The sequence below is a fragment of the Osmia lignaria genome, unplaced genomic scaffold (assembly GCF_051020975.1).
Source record: "Osmia lignaria lignaria isolate PbOS001 unplaced genomic scaffold, iyOsmLign1 scaffold0001, whole genome shotgun sequence".
NCBI classification, from domain to species: domain Eukaryota; kingdom Metazoa; phylum Arthropoda; class Insecta; order Hymenoptera; family Megachilidae; genus Osmia; species Osmia lignaria.
The window spans coordinates 3,707,671-3,726,295 of record NW_027478158.1 but is presented as its reverse complement, the minus strand read 5'-3'; positions in this window follow the sequence as shown (position 1 = coordinate 3,726,295).

Here is an 18,625-nt window from a genome sequence, read left to right as displayed (position 1 = left end):
AAGAAGAAATATCTCGAAATATGTCCGTCAGGCCCCTTCCCTTGAGATATATCTGCAAATATCTCGGAAACGAAGCGAGCTATGGCAAAATGTTAAGAGAACTTTTTTGTAGAGAATTATGTTTCCTACAATTTATGTTCTATGATATTTTTTGATCAGAAGCGTAGTTTTCGAGATATATCGAGATATTTAAAAGTTCCGAAGCCGCACCAACATAATAGAGATACAGAAACACCGTGGCCCCTTTCTTTGAGATAACTCTGCACTAGTGCGAGCTGCAAATGCCACTTCCAGCTTAGCTGTGCAGAAGAAGAACAACAAGAAGAAGAAATATCTCGAAATATGTCCGTCAGGCCCCTGCCCTTGAGATATATCTGCAAATATCTCGGAAACGAAGCGAGCTATGGCAAAATGTTAAGAGAACTTTTTTGTAGAGAATTATGTTTCCTACAATTTATGTTCTATGATATTTTTTGATCAGAAGCGTAGTTTTCGAGATATATCGAGATATTTAAAAGTTCCGAAGCCGCACCAACATAATAGAGATACAGAAACACCGTGGCCCCTTTCTTTGAGATAACTCTGCACTAGTGCGAGCTGCAAATGCCACTTCCAGCTTAGCTGTGCAGAAGAAGAACAACAAGAAGAAGAAATATCTCGAAATATGTCCGTCAGGCCCCTGCCCTTGAGATATATCTGCAAATATCTCGGAAACGAAGCGAGCTATGGCAAAATGTTAAGAGACCTTTTTTGTAGAGAATTATGTTTCCTACAATTTATGTTCTATGATATTTTTTGATCAGATGCGTAGTTCTCGAGATATATCAAGATATTTAAACGTTCCGAAACCGCACCAACATAACAGAGATACAGAAACACCGTGGCCCCTTTCTTTGAGATAACTCTGCACTAGTGCGAGCCGCAAATGCCGCTTCCAGCTTAGCTGTGCAGAAGAAGAACAACAAGAAGAAGAAATATCTCGAAATATGTCCGTCAGGCCCCTTCCCTTGAGATATATCCGCAAATATCTCGGAAACGAAGCGAGCTATGGCAAAATGTTAAGAGACCTTTTTTGTAGAGAATTATGTTTCCTACAATGTAGGTTCTATGATATTTTTTGATCAGAAGCGTAGTTTTCGAGATATATCGAGATATTTAAAAGTTCCGAAGCCGCACCAACATAATAGAGATACAGAAACACCGTGGCCCCTTTCTTTGAGATAACTCTGCACTAGTGCGAGCCGCAAATGCCACTTCCAGCTTAGCTGTGCAGAAGAAGAACAACAAGAAGAAGAAATATCTCGAAATATGTCCGTCAGGCCCCTTCCCTTGAAATATATCTGCAAATATCTCGGAAACGAAGCGAGCTATGGCAAAATGTTAAGAGACCTTTTTTGTAGAGAATTAAGTTTCCTACTTTTTATGTTCTATGATATTTTTCGATCAGAGGTGTAGTTCTCGAGATATATCAAGATATTTAAAAGTTCCGAAGCCGCACCAACATAATAGAGATACAGAAACACCGTGGCCCCTTTCTTTGAGATAACTCTGCACGATTGCGAGCTGGAAATGCCACTTCCAGTTTAGCTGTGCAGAAGAAGAACAACAAGAAGAAGAAATATCTCGAAATATGTCCGTCAGGCCAGTTCCTTTGAGCTGAATCTGCAAATATCTCGGAAACGAAGCGAGCTATGGCGAAATGTTAAGAGACCTTTTTTGTAGAGAATTAAGTTTCCTACTTTTTATCTTCTATGATATTTTTTGATCAGAAGCGTAGTTTTCGAGATATATCGAGATATTTAAAAGTTCCGAAGCCGCACCAACATAATAGAGATACAGAAACACCGTGGCCCCTTTCTTTGAGATAACTCTGCACTATTGCGAGCTGTAAATGCCACTTCCAGCTTAGCTGTGCAGAAGAAGAACAACAAGAAGAAGAAATATCTCGAAATATGTCCGTCAGGCCCCTTCCCTTGAGATATATCTGCAAATATCTCGGAAACGAAGCGAGCTATGGCAAAATGTTAAGAGACCTTTTTTGTAGAGAATTCTGTTTGCTACAATTTATGTTCTATGATATTTTTTGATCAGAAGCGTAGTTTTCGAGATATATCGAGATATTTAAAAGTTCCGAAGCCGCACCAACATAATAGAGATACAGAAACACCGTGGCCCCTTTCTTTGAGATAACTCTGCACTATTGCGAGCTGCAAATGTCACTTCCAGCTTAGCTGTGCAGAGGAAGAACAACAAGAAGAAGAAATATCCCGAAATATGTCCGTCAGGCCAGTTCCTTTGAGCTGAATCTGCAAATATCTCGGAAACGAAGCGAGCTATCGCAAAATGTTAAGAGACGTTTTTTGTAGAGAATTATGTTTCCTACAATTTATGTTCTATGATATTTTTTGATCAGAAGCGTAGTTTTCGAGATATATCGAGATATTTAAAAGTTCCGAAGCCGCACCAACATAATAGAGATACAGAAACACCGTGGCCCCTTTCTTTGAGATAACTCTGCACTAGTGCGAGCCGCAAATGCCACTTCCAGCTTAGCTGTGCAGAAGAAGAACAACAAGAAGAAGAAATATCTCGAAATATGTCCGACAGGCCCCTTCCCTTGAGATAAATCTGCAAATATCTCGGAAACGAAGCGAGCTATGGCGAAATGTTAAGAGACCTTTTTTGTAGAGAATTAAGTTTCCTACTTTTTATCTTCTACGATATTTTTTGATCAGATGCGTAGTTCTCGAGATATATCAAGATATTTAAAAGTTCCGAAGCCGCACCAACATAATAGAGATACAGAAACACCGTGGCCCCTTTCTTTGAGATAACTCTGCACTATTGCGCGCTGCAAATGCCACTTCCAGCTTAGCTGTGCAGAAGAAGAACAACAAGAAGAAGAAATATCTCGAAATATGTCCATCAGGACCCTTCCCTTGAGATAAATCTGCAAATATCTCGGAAACGAAGCGAGCTATGGCAAAATGTTAAGAGACCTTTTTTGTAGAGAATTCTGTTTGCTACAATTTATGTTCTATGATATTTTTTGATCAGAAGCGTAGTTTTCGAGATATATCGAGATATTTAAAAGTTCCGAAGCCGCACCAACATAATAGAGATACAGAAACACCGTGGCCCCTTTCTTTGAGATAACTCTGCACTATTGCGAGCTGCAAATGTCACTTCCAGCTTAGCTGTGCTGAGGAAGAACAACAAGAAGAAGAAATATCTCGAAATATGTCCGTCAGGCCAGTTCCTTTGAGCTGAATCTGCAAATATCTCGGAAACGAAGCGAGCTATCGCAAAATGTTAAGAGACGTTTTTTGTAGAGAATTATGTTTCCTACAATTTATGTTCTATGATATTTTTTGATCAGAAGCGTAGTTTTCGAGATATATCGAGATATTTAAAAGTTCCGAAGCCGCACCAACATAATAGAGATACAGAAACACCGTGGCCCCTTTCTTTGAGATAACTCTGCACTAGTGCGAGCCGCAAATGCCACTTCCAGCTTAGCTGTGCAGAAGAAGAACAACAAGAAGAAGAAATATCTCGAAATATGTCCGACAGGCCCCTTCCCTTGAGATAAATCTGCAAATATCTCGGAAACGAAGCGAGCTATGGCGAAATGTTAAGAGACCTTTTTTGTAGAGAATTAAGTTTCCTACTTTTTATCTTCTACGATATTTTTTGATCAGATGCGTAGTTCTCGAGATATATCAAGATATTTAAAAGTTCCGAAGCCGCACCAACATAATAGAGATACAGAAACACCGTGGCCCCTTTCTTTGAGATAACTCTGCACTATTGCGCGCTGCAAATGCCACTTCCAGCTTAGCTGTGCAGAAGAAGAACAACAAGAAGAAGAAATATCTCGAAATATGTCCATCAGGACCCTTCCCTTGAGATAAATCTGCAAATATCTCGGAAACGAAGCGAGCTATGGCAAAATGTTAAGAGACCTTTTTTGTAGAGAATTCTGTTTGCTACAATTTATGTTCTATGATATTTTTTGATCAGAAGCGTAGTTTTCGAGATATATCGAGATATTTAAAAGTTCCGAAGCCGCACCAACATAATAGAGATACAGAAACACCGTGGCCCCTTTCTTTGAGATAACTCTGCACTATTGCGAGCTGCAAATGTCACTTCCAGCTTAGCTGTGCTGAGGAAGAACAACAAGAAGAAGAAATATCTCGAAATATGTCCGTCAGGCCAGTTCCTTTGAGCTGAATCTGCAAATATCTCGGAAACGAAGCGAGCTATGGCAAAATGTTAAGAGACGTTTTTTGTAGAGAATTATGTTTCCTACAATTTATGTTCTATGATATTTTTTGATCAGAAGCGTAGTTTTCGAGATATATCGAGATATTTAAAAGTTCCGAAGCCGCACCAACATAATAGGGATACAGAAACACCGTGGCCCCTTTCTTTGAGATAACTCTGCACTAGTGCCAGCCGCAAATGCCACTTCCAGCTTAGCTGTGCAGAAGAAGAACAGCAAGAAGAAGAAATATCTCGAAATATGTCCGTCAGGCCCCTTCCCTTGAGATAAATCTGCAAATATCTCGGAAACGAAGCGAGCTGTGGCAAAATGTTAAGAGACCTTTTTTGTGGAGAATTAAGTTTCCTACTTTTTATGTTCTATGATATTTTTTGATCAGAAGCGCAGTTTTCGAGATATATCGAGATATTTAAAAGTTCCGAAGCCGCACCAACATAATAGAGATACAGAAACACCGTGGCCCCTTTCTTTGAGATAACTCTGCACTATTGCGACCTGCAAATGCCACTTCCAGCTCAGCTGTGCAGAAGAAGAACAACAAGAAGAAGAAATATCTCGAAATATGTCCGTCAGGCCCCTTCCCGTGAGATAAATCTGCAAATATCTCGGAAACGAAGCGAGCTATGGCGAAATGTTAAGAGACCTTTTTTGTAGAGAATTAAGTTTCCTACTTTTTATCTTCTACGATATTTTTTGATCAGATGCGTAGTTCTCGAGATATATCAAGATATTTAAAAGTTCCGAAGCCGCACCAACATAATAGAGATACAGAAACACCGTGGCCCCTTTCTTTGAGATAACTCTGCACTATTGCGCGCTGCAAATGCCACTTCCAGCTTAGCTGTGCAGAAGAAGAACAACAAGAAGAAGAAATATCCCGAAATATGTCCATCAGGACCCTTCCCTTGAGATAAATCTGCAAATATCTCGGAAACGAAGCGAGCTATGGCAAAATGTTAAGAGACCTTTTTTGTAGAGAATTCTGTTTGCTACAATTTATGTTCTATGATATTTTTTGATCAGAAGCGTAGTTTTCGAGATATATCGAGATATTTAAAAGTTCCGAAGCCGCACCAACATAATAGAGATACAGAAACACCGTGGCCCCTTTCTTTGAGATAACTCTGCACTATTGCGAGCTGCAAATGTCACTTCCAGCTTAGCTGTGCTGAGGAAGAACAACAAGAAGAAGAAATATCTCGAAATATGTCCGTCAGGCCAGTTCCTTTGAGCTGAATCTGCAAACATCTCGGAAACGAAGCGAGCTATGGCAAAATGTTAAGAGACGTTTTTTGTAGAGAATTATGTTTCCTACAATTTATGTTCTATGATATTTTTTGATCAGAAGCGTAGTTTTCGAGATATATCGAGATATTTAAAAGTTCCGAAGCCGCACCAACATAATAGGGATACAGAAACACCGTGGCCCCTTTCTTTGAGATAACTCTGCACTAGTGCCAGCCGCAAATGCCACTTCCAGCTTAGCTGTGCAGAAGAAGAACAGCAAGAAGAAGAAATATCCCGAAATATGTCCGTCAGGCCCCTTCCCTTGAGATAAATCTGCAAATATCTCGGAAACGAAGCGAGCTGTGGCAAAATGTTAAGAGACCTTTTTTGTGGAGAATTAAGTTTCCTACTTTTTATGTTCTATGATATTTTTTGATCAGAAGCGCAGTTTTCGAGATATATCGAGATATTTAAAAGTTCCGAAGCCGCACCAACATAATAGAGATACAGAAACACCGTGGCCCCTTTCTTTGAGATAACTCTGCACTATTGCGACCTGCAAATGCAACTTCCAGCTCAGCTGTGCAGAAGAAGAACAACAAGAAGAAGAAATATCTCGAAATATGTCCGTCAGGCCCCTTCCCTTGAGATAAATCTGCAAATATCTCGGAAACGAAGCGAGCTATGGCAAAATGTTAAGAGACCTTTTTTGTAGAGAATTAAGTTTCCTACTTTTTATGTTCTATGATATTTTTTGATCAGATGCGTAGTTCTCGAGATATATCAAGATATTTAAAAGTTCCGAAGCCGCACCAACATAATAGAGATACAGAAACACCGTGGCCCCTTTCTTTGAGATAACTCTGCACTATTGCGAGCTGCAAATGCCACTTCCAGCTTAGCTGTGCAGAGGAAGAACAACAAGAAGAAGAAGTATCTCGAAATATGTCCGTCAGGCCCGTTCCTTTGAGCTGAATCTGCAAATATCTCGGAAACGAAGCGAGCTATGGCAAAATGTTAAGAGACCTTTTTTGTAGAGAATAATGTTTCCTACAATTTACGTTCTATGATATTTTTTGATCAGAAGCGTAGTTTTCGAGATATATCGAGATATTTAAAAGTTCCGAAGCCGCACCAACATAATAGAGATACAGAAACACCGTGGCCCCTTTCTTTGAGATAACTCTGCACTATTGCGAGCTGCAAATGTCACTTCCAGCATAGCTGTGCTGAGGAAGAACAACAAGAAGAAGAAATATCTCGAAATATGTCCGTCAGGCCAGTTCCTTTGAGCTGAATCTGCAAATATCTCGGAAACGAAGCGAGCTATGGCAAAATGTTAAGAGACGTTTTTTGTAGAGAATTATGTTTCCTACAATTTATGTTCTATGATATTTTTTGATCAGAAGCGTAGTTTTCGAGATATATCGAGATATTTAAAAGTTCCGAAGCCGCACCAACATAATAGGGATACAGAAACACCGTGGCCCCTTTCTTTGAGATAACTCTGCACTAGTGCCAGCCGCAAATGCCACTTCCAGCTTAGCTGTGCAGAAGAAGAACAGCAAGAAGAAGAAATATCCCGAAATATGTCCGTCAGGCCCCTTCCCTTGAGATAAATCTGCAAATATCTCGGAAACGAAGCGAGCTGTGGCAAAATGTTAAGAGACCTTTTTTGTGGAGAATTAAGTTTCCTACTTTTTATGTTCTATGATATTTTTTGATCAGAAGCGCAGTTTTCGAGATATATCGAGATATTTAAAAGTTCCGAAGCCGCACCAACATAATAGAGATACAGAAACACCGTGGCCCCTTTCTTTGAGATAACCCTGCACTATTGCGACCTGCAAATGCCACTTCCAGCTCAGCTGTGCAGAAGAAGAACAACAAGAAGAAGAAATATCTCGAAATATGTCCGTCAGGCCCCTTCCCTTGAGATAAATCTGCAAATATCTCGGAAACGAAGCGAGCTATGGCAAAATGTTTAGAGACCTTTTTTGTAGAGAATTAAGTTTCCTACTTTTTATGTTCTATGATATTTTTTGATCAGATGCGTAGTTCTCGAGATATATCAAGATATTTAAAAGTTCCGAAGCCGCACCAACATAATAGAGATACAGAAACACCGTGGCCCCTTTCTTTGACATAACTCTGCACTATTGCGAGCTGCAAATGCCACTTCCAGCTTAGCTGTGCAGAGGAAGAACAACAAGAAGAAGAAGTATCTCGAAATATGTCCGTCAGGCCCGTTCCTTTGAGCTGAATCTGCAAATATCTCGGAAACGAAGCGAGCTATGGCAAAATGTTAAGAGACGTTTTTTGTAGTGAATTATGTTTCCTACAATTTATGTTCTATGATATTTTTTGATCAGAAGCGTAGTTTTCGAGATATATCGAGATATTTAAAAGTTCCGAAGCCGCACCAACATAATAGAGATACAGAAACACCGTGGCTCCTTTCTTTGAGATAACTCTGCACTAGTGCAAGCCGCAAATGCCACTTCCAGCTTAGCTGTGCAGAAGAAGAACAACAAGAAGAAGAAATATCTCGAAATATGTCCGTCAGGCCCCTTCCCTTGAGATAAATCTGCAAATATCTCGGAAACGAAGCGAGCTATGGCAAAATGTTAAGAGACGTTTTTTGTAGAGAATTATGTTTCCTACAATTTATGTTCTATGATATTTTTTGATCAGAAGCGTAGTTTTCGAGATATATCGAGATATTTAAAAGTTCCGAAGCCGCACCAACATAATAGAGATACAGAAACACCGTGGCCCCTTTCTTTGAGATAACTCTGCACGATTGCGAGCTGGAAATGCCACTTCCAGTTTAGCTGTGCAGAAGAAGAACAACAAGAAGAAGAAATATCTCGAAATATGTCCATCAGGACCCTTCCCTTGAGATAAATCTGCAAATATCTCGGAAACGAAGCGAGCTATGGCAAAATGTTAAGAGACCTTTTTTGTAGAGAATTAAGTTTCCTACTTTTTATGTTCTATGATATTTTTTGATCAGATGCGTGGTTCTCGAGATATATCAAGATATTTAAAAGTTCCGAAGCCGCACCAACATAATAGAGATACAGAAACACCGTGGCCCCTTTCTTTGAGATAACTCTGCACTATTGCGAGCTGCAAATGCCACTTCCAGCTTAGCTGTGCAGAAGAAGAACAACAAGAAGAAGAAATATCTCGAAATATGTCCGTCAGGCCCCTTCCCTTGAGATAAATCTGCAAATATCTCGGAAACGAAGAGAGCTATGGCAAAATGTTAAGAGACCTTTTTTGTAGAGAATTAAGGTTCCTACTTTTCATGTTCTACGATATTTTTTGATCAGATGCGTAGTTCTCGAGATATATCAAGATATTTAAAAGTTCCGAAGCAGCACCAACATAATAGAGATACAGAAACACCGTGGCCCCTTTCTTTGAGATAACTCTGCAGTATTGCGAGCTGTAAATGCCACTTCCAGCTTAGCTGTGCAGAAGAAGAACAACAAGAAGAAGAAATATCTCGAAATATGTCCGGCAGGCCCCTTCCCTTGAGATATATCTGCAAATATCTCGGAAACGAAGCGAGCTATGGCAAAATGTTAAGATACCTTTTTTGTAGAGAATTATGTTTCCTACAATTTATGTTCTATGATATTTTTTGATCAGATGCGTAGTTCTCGAGATATATCAAGATATTTAAAAGTTCCGAAGCCGCACCAACATAATAGAGATACAGAAACACCGTGGCCCCTTTCTTTGAGATAACTCTGCACTATTGCGAGCTGCAAATGCCACTTCCAGCTTAGCTGTGCAGAGGAAGAACAACAAGAAGAAGAAATATCTCGAAATATGTCCGTCAGGCCAGTTCCTTTGAGCTGAATCTGCAAATATCTCGGAAACGAAGCGAGCTATGGCAAAATGTTAAGAGACGTTTTTTGTAGAGAATTATGTTTCCTACAATTTATGTTCTATGATATTTTTTGATCAGAAGCGTAGTTTTCGAGATATATCGAGATATTTAAAAGTTCCGAAGCCGCACCAACATAATAGAGATACAGAAACACCGTGGCCCCTTTCTTTGAGATAACTCTGCACTATTGCGACCTGCAAATGCCACTTCCAGCTCAGCTGTGCAGAAGAAGAACAACAAGAAGAAGAAATATCTCGAAATATGTCCGTCAGGCCCCTTCCCTTGAGATAAATCTGCAAATATCTCGGAAACGAAGCGAGCTATGGCAAAATGTTAAGAGACCGTTTTTGTAGAGAATTAAGTTTCCTACTTTTTATGTTCTATGATATTTTTTGATCAGATGCGTGGTTCTCGAGATATATCAAGATATTTAAAAGTTCCGAAGCCGCACCAACATAATAGAGATACAGAAACACCGTGGCCCCTTTCTTTGAGATAACTCTGCACTATTGCGAGCTGCAAATGCCACTTCCAGCTTAGCTGTGCAGAGGAAGAACAACAAGAAGAAGAAATATCTCGAAATATGTCCGTCAGGCCCCTTCCCTTGAGATATATCTGCAAATATCTCGGAAACGAAGCGAGCTATGGCAAAATGTTAAGAGACGTTTTTTGTAGAGAATTATGTTTCCTACAATTTATGTTCTATGATATTTTTTGATCAGAAGCGTAGTTTTCGAGATATATCGAGATATTTAAAAGTTCCGAAGCCGCACCAACATAATAGAGATACAGAAACACCGTGGCCCCTTTCTTTGAGATAACTCTGCACTAGTGCGAGCCGCAAATGCCACTTCCAGCTTAGCTGTGCAGAAGAAGAACAACAAGAAGGAGAAATATCTCGAAATATGTCCGACAGGCCCCTTCCCTTGAGATAAATCTGCAAATATCTCGGAAACGAAGCGAGCTATGGCGAAATGTTAAGAGACCTTTTTTGTAGAGAATTAAGTTTCCTCCTTTTTATGTTCTATGATATTTTTCGATCAGAGGCGTAGTTCTCGAGATATATCAAGATATTTAAAAGTTCCGAAGCCGCACCAACATAATAGAGATACAGAAACACCGTGGCCCCTTTCTTTGAGATAACTCTGCACTAGTGCGAGCCGCAAATGCCACTTCCAGCGTAGCTGTGCAGAAGAAGAACAACAAGAAGAAGAAATATCTCGAAATATGTCCGTCAGGCCCCTTCCCTTGAGATAAATCTGCAAATATCTCGGAAACGAAGAGAGCTATGGCAAAATGTTAAGAGACCTTTTTTGTAGAGAATTAAGGTTCCTACTTTTCATGTTCTACGATATTTTTTGATCAGATGCGTAGTTCTCGAGATATATCAAGATATTTAAAAGTTCCGAAGCAGCACCAACATAATAGAGATACAGAAACACCGTGGCCCCTTTCTTTGAGATAACTCTGCAGTATTGCGAGCTGTAAATGCCACTTCCAGCTTAGCTGTGCAGAAGAAGAACAACAAGAAGAAGAAATATCTCGAAATATGTCCGGCAGGCCCCTTCCCTTGAGATATATCTGCAAATATCTCGGAAACGAAGCGAGCTATGGCAAAATGTTAAGATACCTTTTTTGTAGAGAATTATGTTTCCTACAATTTATGTTCTATGATATTTTTTGATCAGATGCGTAGTTCTCGAGATATATCAAGATATTTAAAAGTTCCGAAGCCGCACCAACATAATAGAGATACAGAAACACCGTGGCCCCTTTCTTTGAGATAACTCTGCACTATTGCGAGCTGCAAATGCCACTTCCAGCTTAGCTGTGCAGAGGAAGAACAACAAGAAGAAGAAATATCTCGAAATATGTCCGTCAGGCCAGTTCCTTTGAGCTGAATCTGCAAATATCTCGGAAACGAAGCGAGCTATGGCAAAATGTTAAGAGACGTTTTTTGTAGAGAATTATGTTTCCTACAATTTATGTTCTATGATATTTTTTGATCAGAAGCGTAGTTTTCGAGATATATCGAGATATTTAAAAGTTCCGAAGCCGCACCAACATAATAGAGATACAGAAACACCGTGGCCCCTTTCTTTGAGATAACTCTGCACTATTGCGACCTGCAAATGCCACTTCCAGCTCAGCTGTGCAGAAGAAGAACAACAAGAAGAAGAAATATCTCGAAATATGTCCGTCAGGCCCCTTCCCTTGAGATAAATCTGCAAATATCTCGGAAACGAAGCGAGCTATGGCAAAATGTTAAGAGACCGTTTTTGTAGAGAATTAAGTTTCCTACTTTTTATGTTCTATGATATTTTTTGATCAGATGCGTGGTTCTCGAGATATATCAAGATATTTAAAAGTTCCGAAGCCGCACCAACATAATAGAGATACAGAAACACCGTGGCCCCTTTCTTTGAGATAACTCTGCACTATTGCGAGCTGCAAATGCCACTTCCAGCTTAGCTGTGCAGAGGAAGAACAACAAGAAGAAGAAATATCTCGAAATATGTCCGTCAGGCCCCTTCCCTTGAGATATATCTGCAAATATCTCGGAAACGAAGCGAGCTATGGCAAAATGTTAAGAGACGTTTTTTGTAGAGAATTATGTTTCCTACAATTTATGTTCTATGATATTTTTTGATCAGAAGCGTAGTTTTCGAGATATATCGAGATATTTAAAAGTTCCGAAGCCGCACCAACATAATAGAGATACAGAAACACCGTGGCCCCTTTCTTTGAGATAACTCTGCACTAGTGCGAGCCGCAAATGCCACTTCCAGCTTAGCTGTGCAGAAGAAGAACAACAAGAAGGAGAAATATCTCGAAATATGTCCGACAGGCCCCTTCCCTTGAGATAAATCTGCAAATATCTCGGAAACGAAGCGAGCTATGGCGAAATGTTAAGAGACCTTTTTTGTAGAGAATTAAGTTTCCTCCTTTTTATGTTCTATGATATTTTTCGATCAGAGGCGTAGTTCTCGAGATATATCAAGATATTTAAAAGTTCCGAAGCCGCACCAACATAATAGAGATACAGAAACACCGTGGCCCCTTTCTTTGAGATAACTCTGCACTAGTGCGAGCCGCAAATGCCACTTCCAGCGTAGCTGTGCAGAAGAAGAACAACAAGAAGAAGAAATATCTCGAAATATGTCCGTCAGGCCCCTTCCCTTGAGATAAATCTGCAAATATCTCGGGAACGAAGCGAGCTATGGCAAAATGTTATGAGACCTTTTTTGTAGAGAATTAAGTTTCCTACTTTTTATGTTCTATGATATTTTTTGATCAGATGCGTAGTTCTCGAGATATATCTAGATATTTAAAAGTTCCGAAGCCGCACCAACATAATAGAGATACAGAAACACCGTGGCCCCTTTCTTTGAGATAACTCTGCACTATTGCGAGCTGCAAATGCCACTTCCAGCTTAGCTGTGCAGAGGAAGAACAACAAGAAGAAGAAGTATCTCGAAATATGTCCGTCAGGCCCGTTCCTTTGAGCTGAATCTGCAAATATCTCGGAAACGAAGCGAGCTATGGCAAAATGTTAAGAGACGTTTTTTGTAGTGAATTATGTTTCCTACAATTTATGTTCTATGATATTTTTTGATCAGAAGCGTAGTTTTCGAGATATATCGAGATATTTAAAAGTTCCGAAGCCGCACCAACATAATAGAGATACAGAAACACCGTGGCTCCTTTCTTTGAGATAACTCTGCACTAGTGCGAGCCGCAAATGCCACTTCCAGCTTAGCTGTGCAGAAGAAGAACAACAAGAAGAAGAAATATCTCGAAATATGTCCGTCAGGCCCCTTCCCTTGAGATAAATCTGCAAATATCTCGGAAACGAAGCGAGCTATGGCAAAATGTTAAGAGACGTTTTTTGTAGAGAATTATGTTTCCTACAATTTATGTTCTATGATATTTTTTGATCAGAAGCGTAGTTTTCGAGATATATCGAGATATTTAAAAGTTCCGAAGCCGCACCAACATAATAGAGATACAGAAACACCGTGGCCCCTTTCTTTGAGATAACTCTGCACGATTGCGAGCTGGAAATGCCACTTCCAGTTTAGCTGTGCAGAAGAAGAACAACAAGAAGAAGAAATATCTCGAAATATGTCCATCAGGACCCTTCCCTTGAGATAAATCTGCAAATATCTCGGAAACGAAGCGAGCTATGGCAAAATGTTAAGAGACCTTTTTTGTAGAGAATTAAGTTTCCTACTTTTTATGTTCTATGATATTTTTTGATCAGATGCGTGGTTCTCGAGATATATCAAGATATTTAAAAGTTCCGAAGCCGCACCAACATAATAGAGATACAGAAACACCGTGGCCCCTTTCTTTGAGATAACTCTGCACTATTGCGAGCTGCAAATGCCACTTCCAGCTTAGCTGTGCAGAAGAAGAACAACAAGAAGAAGAAATATCTCGAAATATGTCCGTCAGGCCCCTTCCCTTGAGATAAATCTGCAAATATCTCGGAAACGAAGAGAGCTATGGCAAAATGTTAAGAGACCTTTTTTGTAGAGAATTAAGGTTCCTACTTTTCATGTTCTACGATATTTTTTGATCAGATGCGTAGTTCTCGAGATATATCAAGATATTTAAAAGTTCCGAAGCAGCACCAACATAATAGAGATACAGAAACACCGTGGCCCCTTTCTTTGAGATAACTCTGCAGTATTGCGAGCTGTAAATGCCACTTCCAGCTTAGCTGTGCAGAAGAAGAACAACAAGAAGAAGAAATATCTCGAAATATGTCCGGCAGGCCCCTTCCCTTGAGATATATCTGCAAATATCTCGGAAACGAAGCGAGCTATGGCAAAATGTTAAGATACCTTTTTTGTAGTGAATTATGTTTCCTACAATTTATGTTCTATGATATTTTTTGATCAGAAGCGTAGTTTTCGAGATATATCAAGATATTTAAAAGTTCCGAAGCCGCACCAACATAATAGAGATACAGAAACACCGTGGCCCCTTTCTTTGAGATAACTCTGCACTATTGCGAGCTGCAAATGCCACTTCCAGCTTAGCTGTGCAGAGGAAGAACAACAAGAAGAAGAAATATCTCGAAATATGTCCGTCAGGCCAGTTCCTTTGAGCTGAATCTGCAAATATCTCGGAAACGAAGCGAGCTATGGCAAAATGTTAAGAGACGTTTTTTGTAGAGAATTATGTTTCCTACAATTTATGTTCTATGATATTTTTTGATCAGAAGCGTAGTTTTCGAGATATATCGAGATATTTAAAAGTTCCGAAGCCGCACAAACATAATAGAGATACAGAAACACCGTGGCCGCTTTCTTTGAGATAACTCTGCACTATTGCGACCTGCAAATGCCACTTCCAGCTCAGCTGTGCAGAAGAAGAACAACAAGAAGAAGAAATATCTCGAAATATGTCCGTCAGGCCCCTTCCCTTGAGATAAATCTGCAAATATCTCGGAAACGAAGCGAGCTATGGCAAAATGTTAAGAGACGTTTTTTGTAGAGAATTATGTTTCCTACAATTTATGTTCTATGATATTTTTTGATCAGAAGCGTAGTTTTCGAGATATATCGAGATATTTAAAAGTTCCGAAGCCGCACCAACATAATAGAGATACAGAAACACCGTGGCCCCTTTCTTTGAGATAACTCTGCACTAGTGCGAGCCGCAAATGCCACTTCCAGCTTAGCTGTGCGGAAGAAGAACAACAAGAAGAAGAAATATCTCGAAATATGTCCGTCAGGCCCCTTCCCTTGAGATAAATATGCAAATATCTCGGAAACGAAGCGAGCTATGGCAAAATGTTAAGCGACCTTTTTTGTAGAGAATTAAGTGTCCTACTTTTTATGTTCTATGATATTTTTTGATCAGATGCGTAGTTCTCGAGATATATCAAGATATTTAAAAGTTCCGAAGCCCCACCAACATAATAGAGATACAGAAACACCGTGGCCCCTTTCTTTGAGATAACTCTGCACTATTGCGAGCTGCAAATGCCACTTCCAGCTTAGCTGTGCAGAGGAAGAACAACAAGAAGAAGAAATATCTCGAAATATGTCCGTCAGGCCAGTTCCTTTGAGCTGAATCTGCAAATATCTCGGAAACGAAGCGAGCTATGGCAAAATGTTAAGAGACGTTTTTTGTAGAGAATTATGTTTCCTACAATTTATGTTCTATGATATTTTTTGATCCGAAGCGTAGTTTTCGAGATATATCGAGATACTTAAAAGTTCCGAAGCCGCACCAACATAATAGAGATACAGAAACACCGTGGCCCCTTTCTTTGAGATAACTGTGCACTAGTGCGAGCCGCAAATGCCACTTCCAGCTTAGCTGTGCAGAAGAAGAACAACAAGAAGAAGAAATATCTCGAAATATGTCCGTCAGGCCCCTGCCCTTGAGATATATCTGCAAATATCTCGGAAACGAAGCGAGCTATGGCAAAATGTTAAGCGACCTTTTTTGTAGAGAATTAAGTGTCCTACTTTTTATGTTCTATGATATTTTTTGATCAGATGCGTAGTTCTCGAGATATATCAAGATATTTAAAAGTTCCGAAGCCCCACCAACATAATAGAGATACAGAAACACCGTGGCCCCTTTCTTTGAGATAACTCTGCACTATTGCGAGCTGCAAATGCCACTTCCAGCTTAGCTGTGCAGAGGAAGAACAACAAGAAGAAGAAATATCTCGAAATATGTCCGTCAGGCCAGTTCCTTTGAGCTGAATCTGCAAATATCTCGGAAACGAAGCGAGCTATGGCAAAATGTTAAGAGACGTTTTTTGTAGAGAATTATGTTTCCTACAATTTATGTTCTATGATATTTTTTGATCAGATGCGTAGTTCTCGAGATATATCAAGATATTTAAAAGTTCCGAAGCCGCACCAACATAATAGAGATACAGAAACACCGTGGCCCCTTTCTTTGAGATAACTCTGCACTATTGCGAGCTGCAAATGCCACTTCCAGCTTAGCTGTGCAGAGGAAGAACAACAAGAAGAAGAAATATCTCGAAATATGTCCGTTAGGCCCCTTCCCTTGAGATAAATCGGCAAATATCTCGGAAACGAAGCGAGCTATGGCAAAATGTTAAGAGACCTTTTTTGTAGAGAATTAAGTTTCCTACTTTTTATGTTCTATGATATTTTTTGATCAGATGCGTAGTTCTCGAGATATATTAAGATATTTAAAAGTTCCGCAACCGCACCAACATAATAGAGATACAGAAACACCGTGGCCCCTTTCTTTGAGATAACTCTGCACTATTGCGTGCTGCAGATGCCACTTCCAGCTTAGCTGTGCAGAAGAAGAACAACAAGAAGAAGAAGTATCTCGAAATATGTCCGTCAGGCCCCTTCCCTAGAGATAAATCTGCAAATATCTCGGAAACGAAGAGAGCTATGGCAAAATGTTAAGAGACCTTTTTTGTAGAGAATTAAGTTTCCTACTTTTTATGTTCTATGATATTTTTTGATCAGATGCGTAGTTCTCGAGATATATCAAGATATTTAAAAGTTCCGAAGCCGCACCAACATAATAGAGATACAGAAACACCGCGGCCCCTTTCTTTGAGATAACTCTGCACTATTGCGAGCTGCAAATGCCACTTCCAGCTTAGCTGTGCAGAAGAAGAACAACAAGAAGAAGAAATATCTCGAAATATGTCCGTCAGGCCCCTTCCCTTGAGATAAATCTGCAAATATCTCGGAAACGAAGAGAGCTATGGCAAAATGTTAAGAGACCTTTTTTGTAGAGAATTAAGGTTCCTACTTTTCATGTTCTACGATATTTTTTGATCAGATGCGTAGTTCTCGAGATATATCAAGATATTTAAAAGTTCCGAAGCAGCACCAACATAATAGAGATACAGAAACACCGTGGCCCCTTTCTTTGAGATAACTCTGCAGTATTGCGAGCTGTAAATGCCACTTCCAGCTTAGCTGTGCAGAAGAAGAACAACAAGAAGAAGAAATATCTCGAAATATGTCCGGCAGGCCCCTTCCCTTGAGATATATCTGCAAATATCTCGGAAACGAAGCGAGCTATGGCAAAATGTTAAGATACCTTTTTTGTAGAGAATTATGTTTCCTACAATTTATGTTCTATGATATTTTTTGATCAGATGCGTAGTTCTCGAGATATATCAAGATATTTAAAAGTTCCGAAGCCGCACCAACATAATAGAGATACAGAAACACCGTGGCCCCTTTCTTTGAGATAACTCTGCACTATTGCGAGCTGCAAATGCCACTTCCAGCTTAGCTGTGCAGAGGAAGAACAACAAGAAGAAGAAATATCTCGAAATATGTCCGTCAGGCCAGTTCCTTTGAGCTGAATCTGCAAATATCTCGGAAACGAAGCGAGCTATGGCAAAATGTTAAGAGACGTTTTTTGTAGAGAATTATGTTTCCTACAATTTATGTTCTATGATATTTTTTGATCAGATGCGTAGTTCTCGAGATATATCAAGATATTTAAAAGTTCCGAAGCCGCACCAACATAATAGAGATACAGAAACACCGTGGCCCCTTTCTTTGAAATAACTCTGCACTATTGCGAGCTGCAAATGCCACTTCCAGCTTAGCTGTGCAGAGGAAGAACAACAAGAAGAAGAAATATCTCGAAATATGTCCGTTAGGCCCCTTCCCTTGAGATAAATCGGCAAATATCTCGGAAACGAAGCGAGCTATGGCAAAATGTTAAGAGACCTTTTTTGTAGAGAATTAAGTTTCCTACTTTTTATGTTCTATGATATTTTTTGATCAGATGCGTAGTTCTCGAGATATATTAAGATATTTAAAAGTTCCGCAACCGCACCAACATAATAGAGATACAGAAACACCGTGGCCCCTTTCTTTGAGATAACTCTGCACTATTGCGAGCTGCAAATGCCACTTCCAGCTTAGCTGTGCAGAAGAAGAACAACAAGAAGAAGAAGTATCTCGAAATATGTCCGTCAGGCCCCTTCCCTAGAGATAAATCTGCAAATATCTCGGAAACGAAGAGAGCTATGGCAAAATGTTAAGAGACCTTTTTTGTAGAGAATTAAGTTTCCTACTTTTTATGTTCTATGATATTTTTTGATCAGATGCGTAGTTCTCGAGATATATCAAGATATTTAAAAGTTCCGAAGCCGCACCAACATAATAGAGATACAGAAACACCGCGGCCCCTTTCTTTGAGATAACTCTGCACTAGTG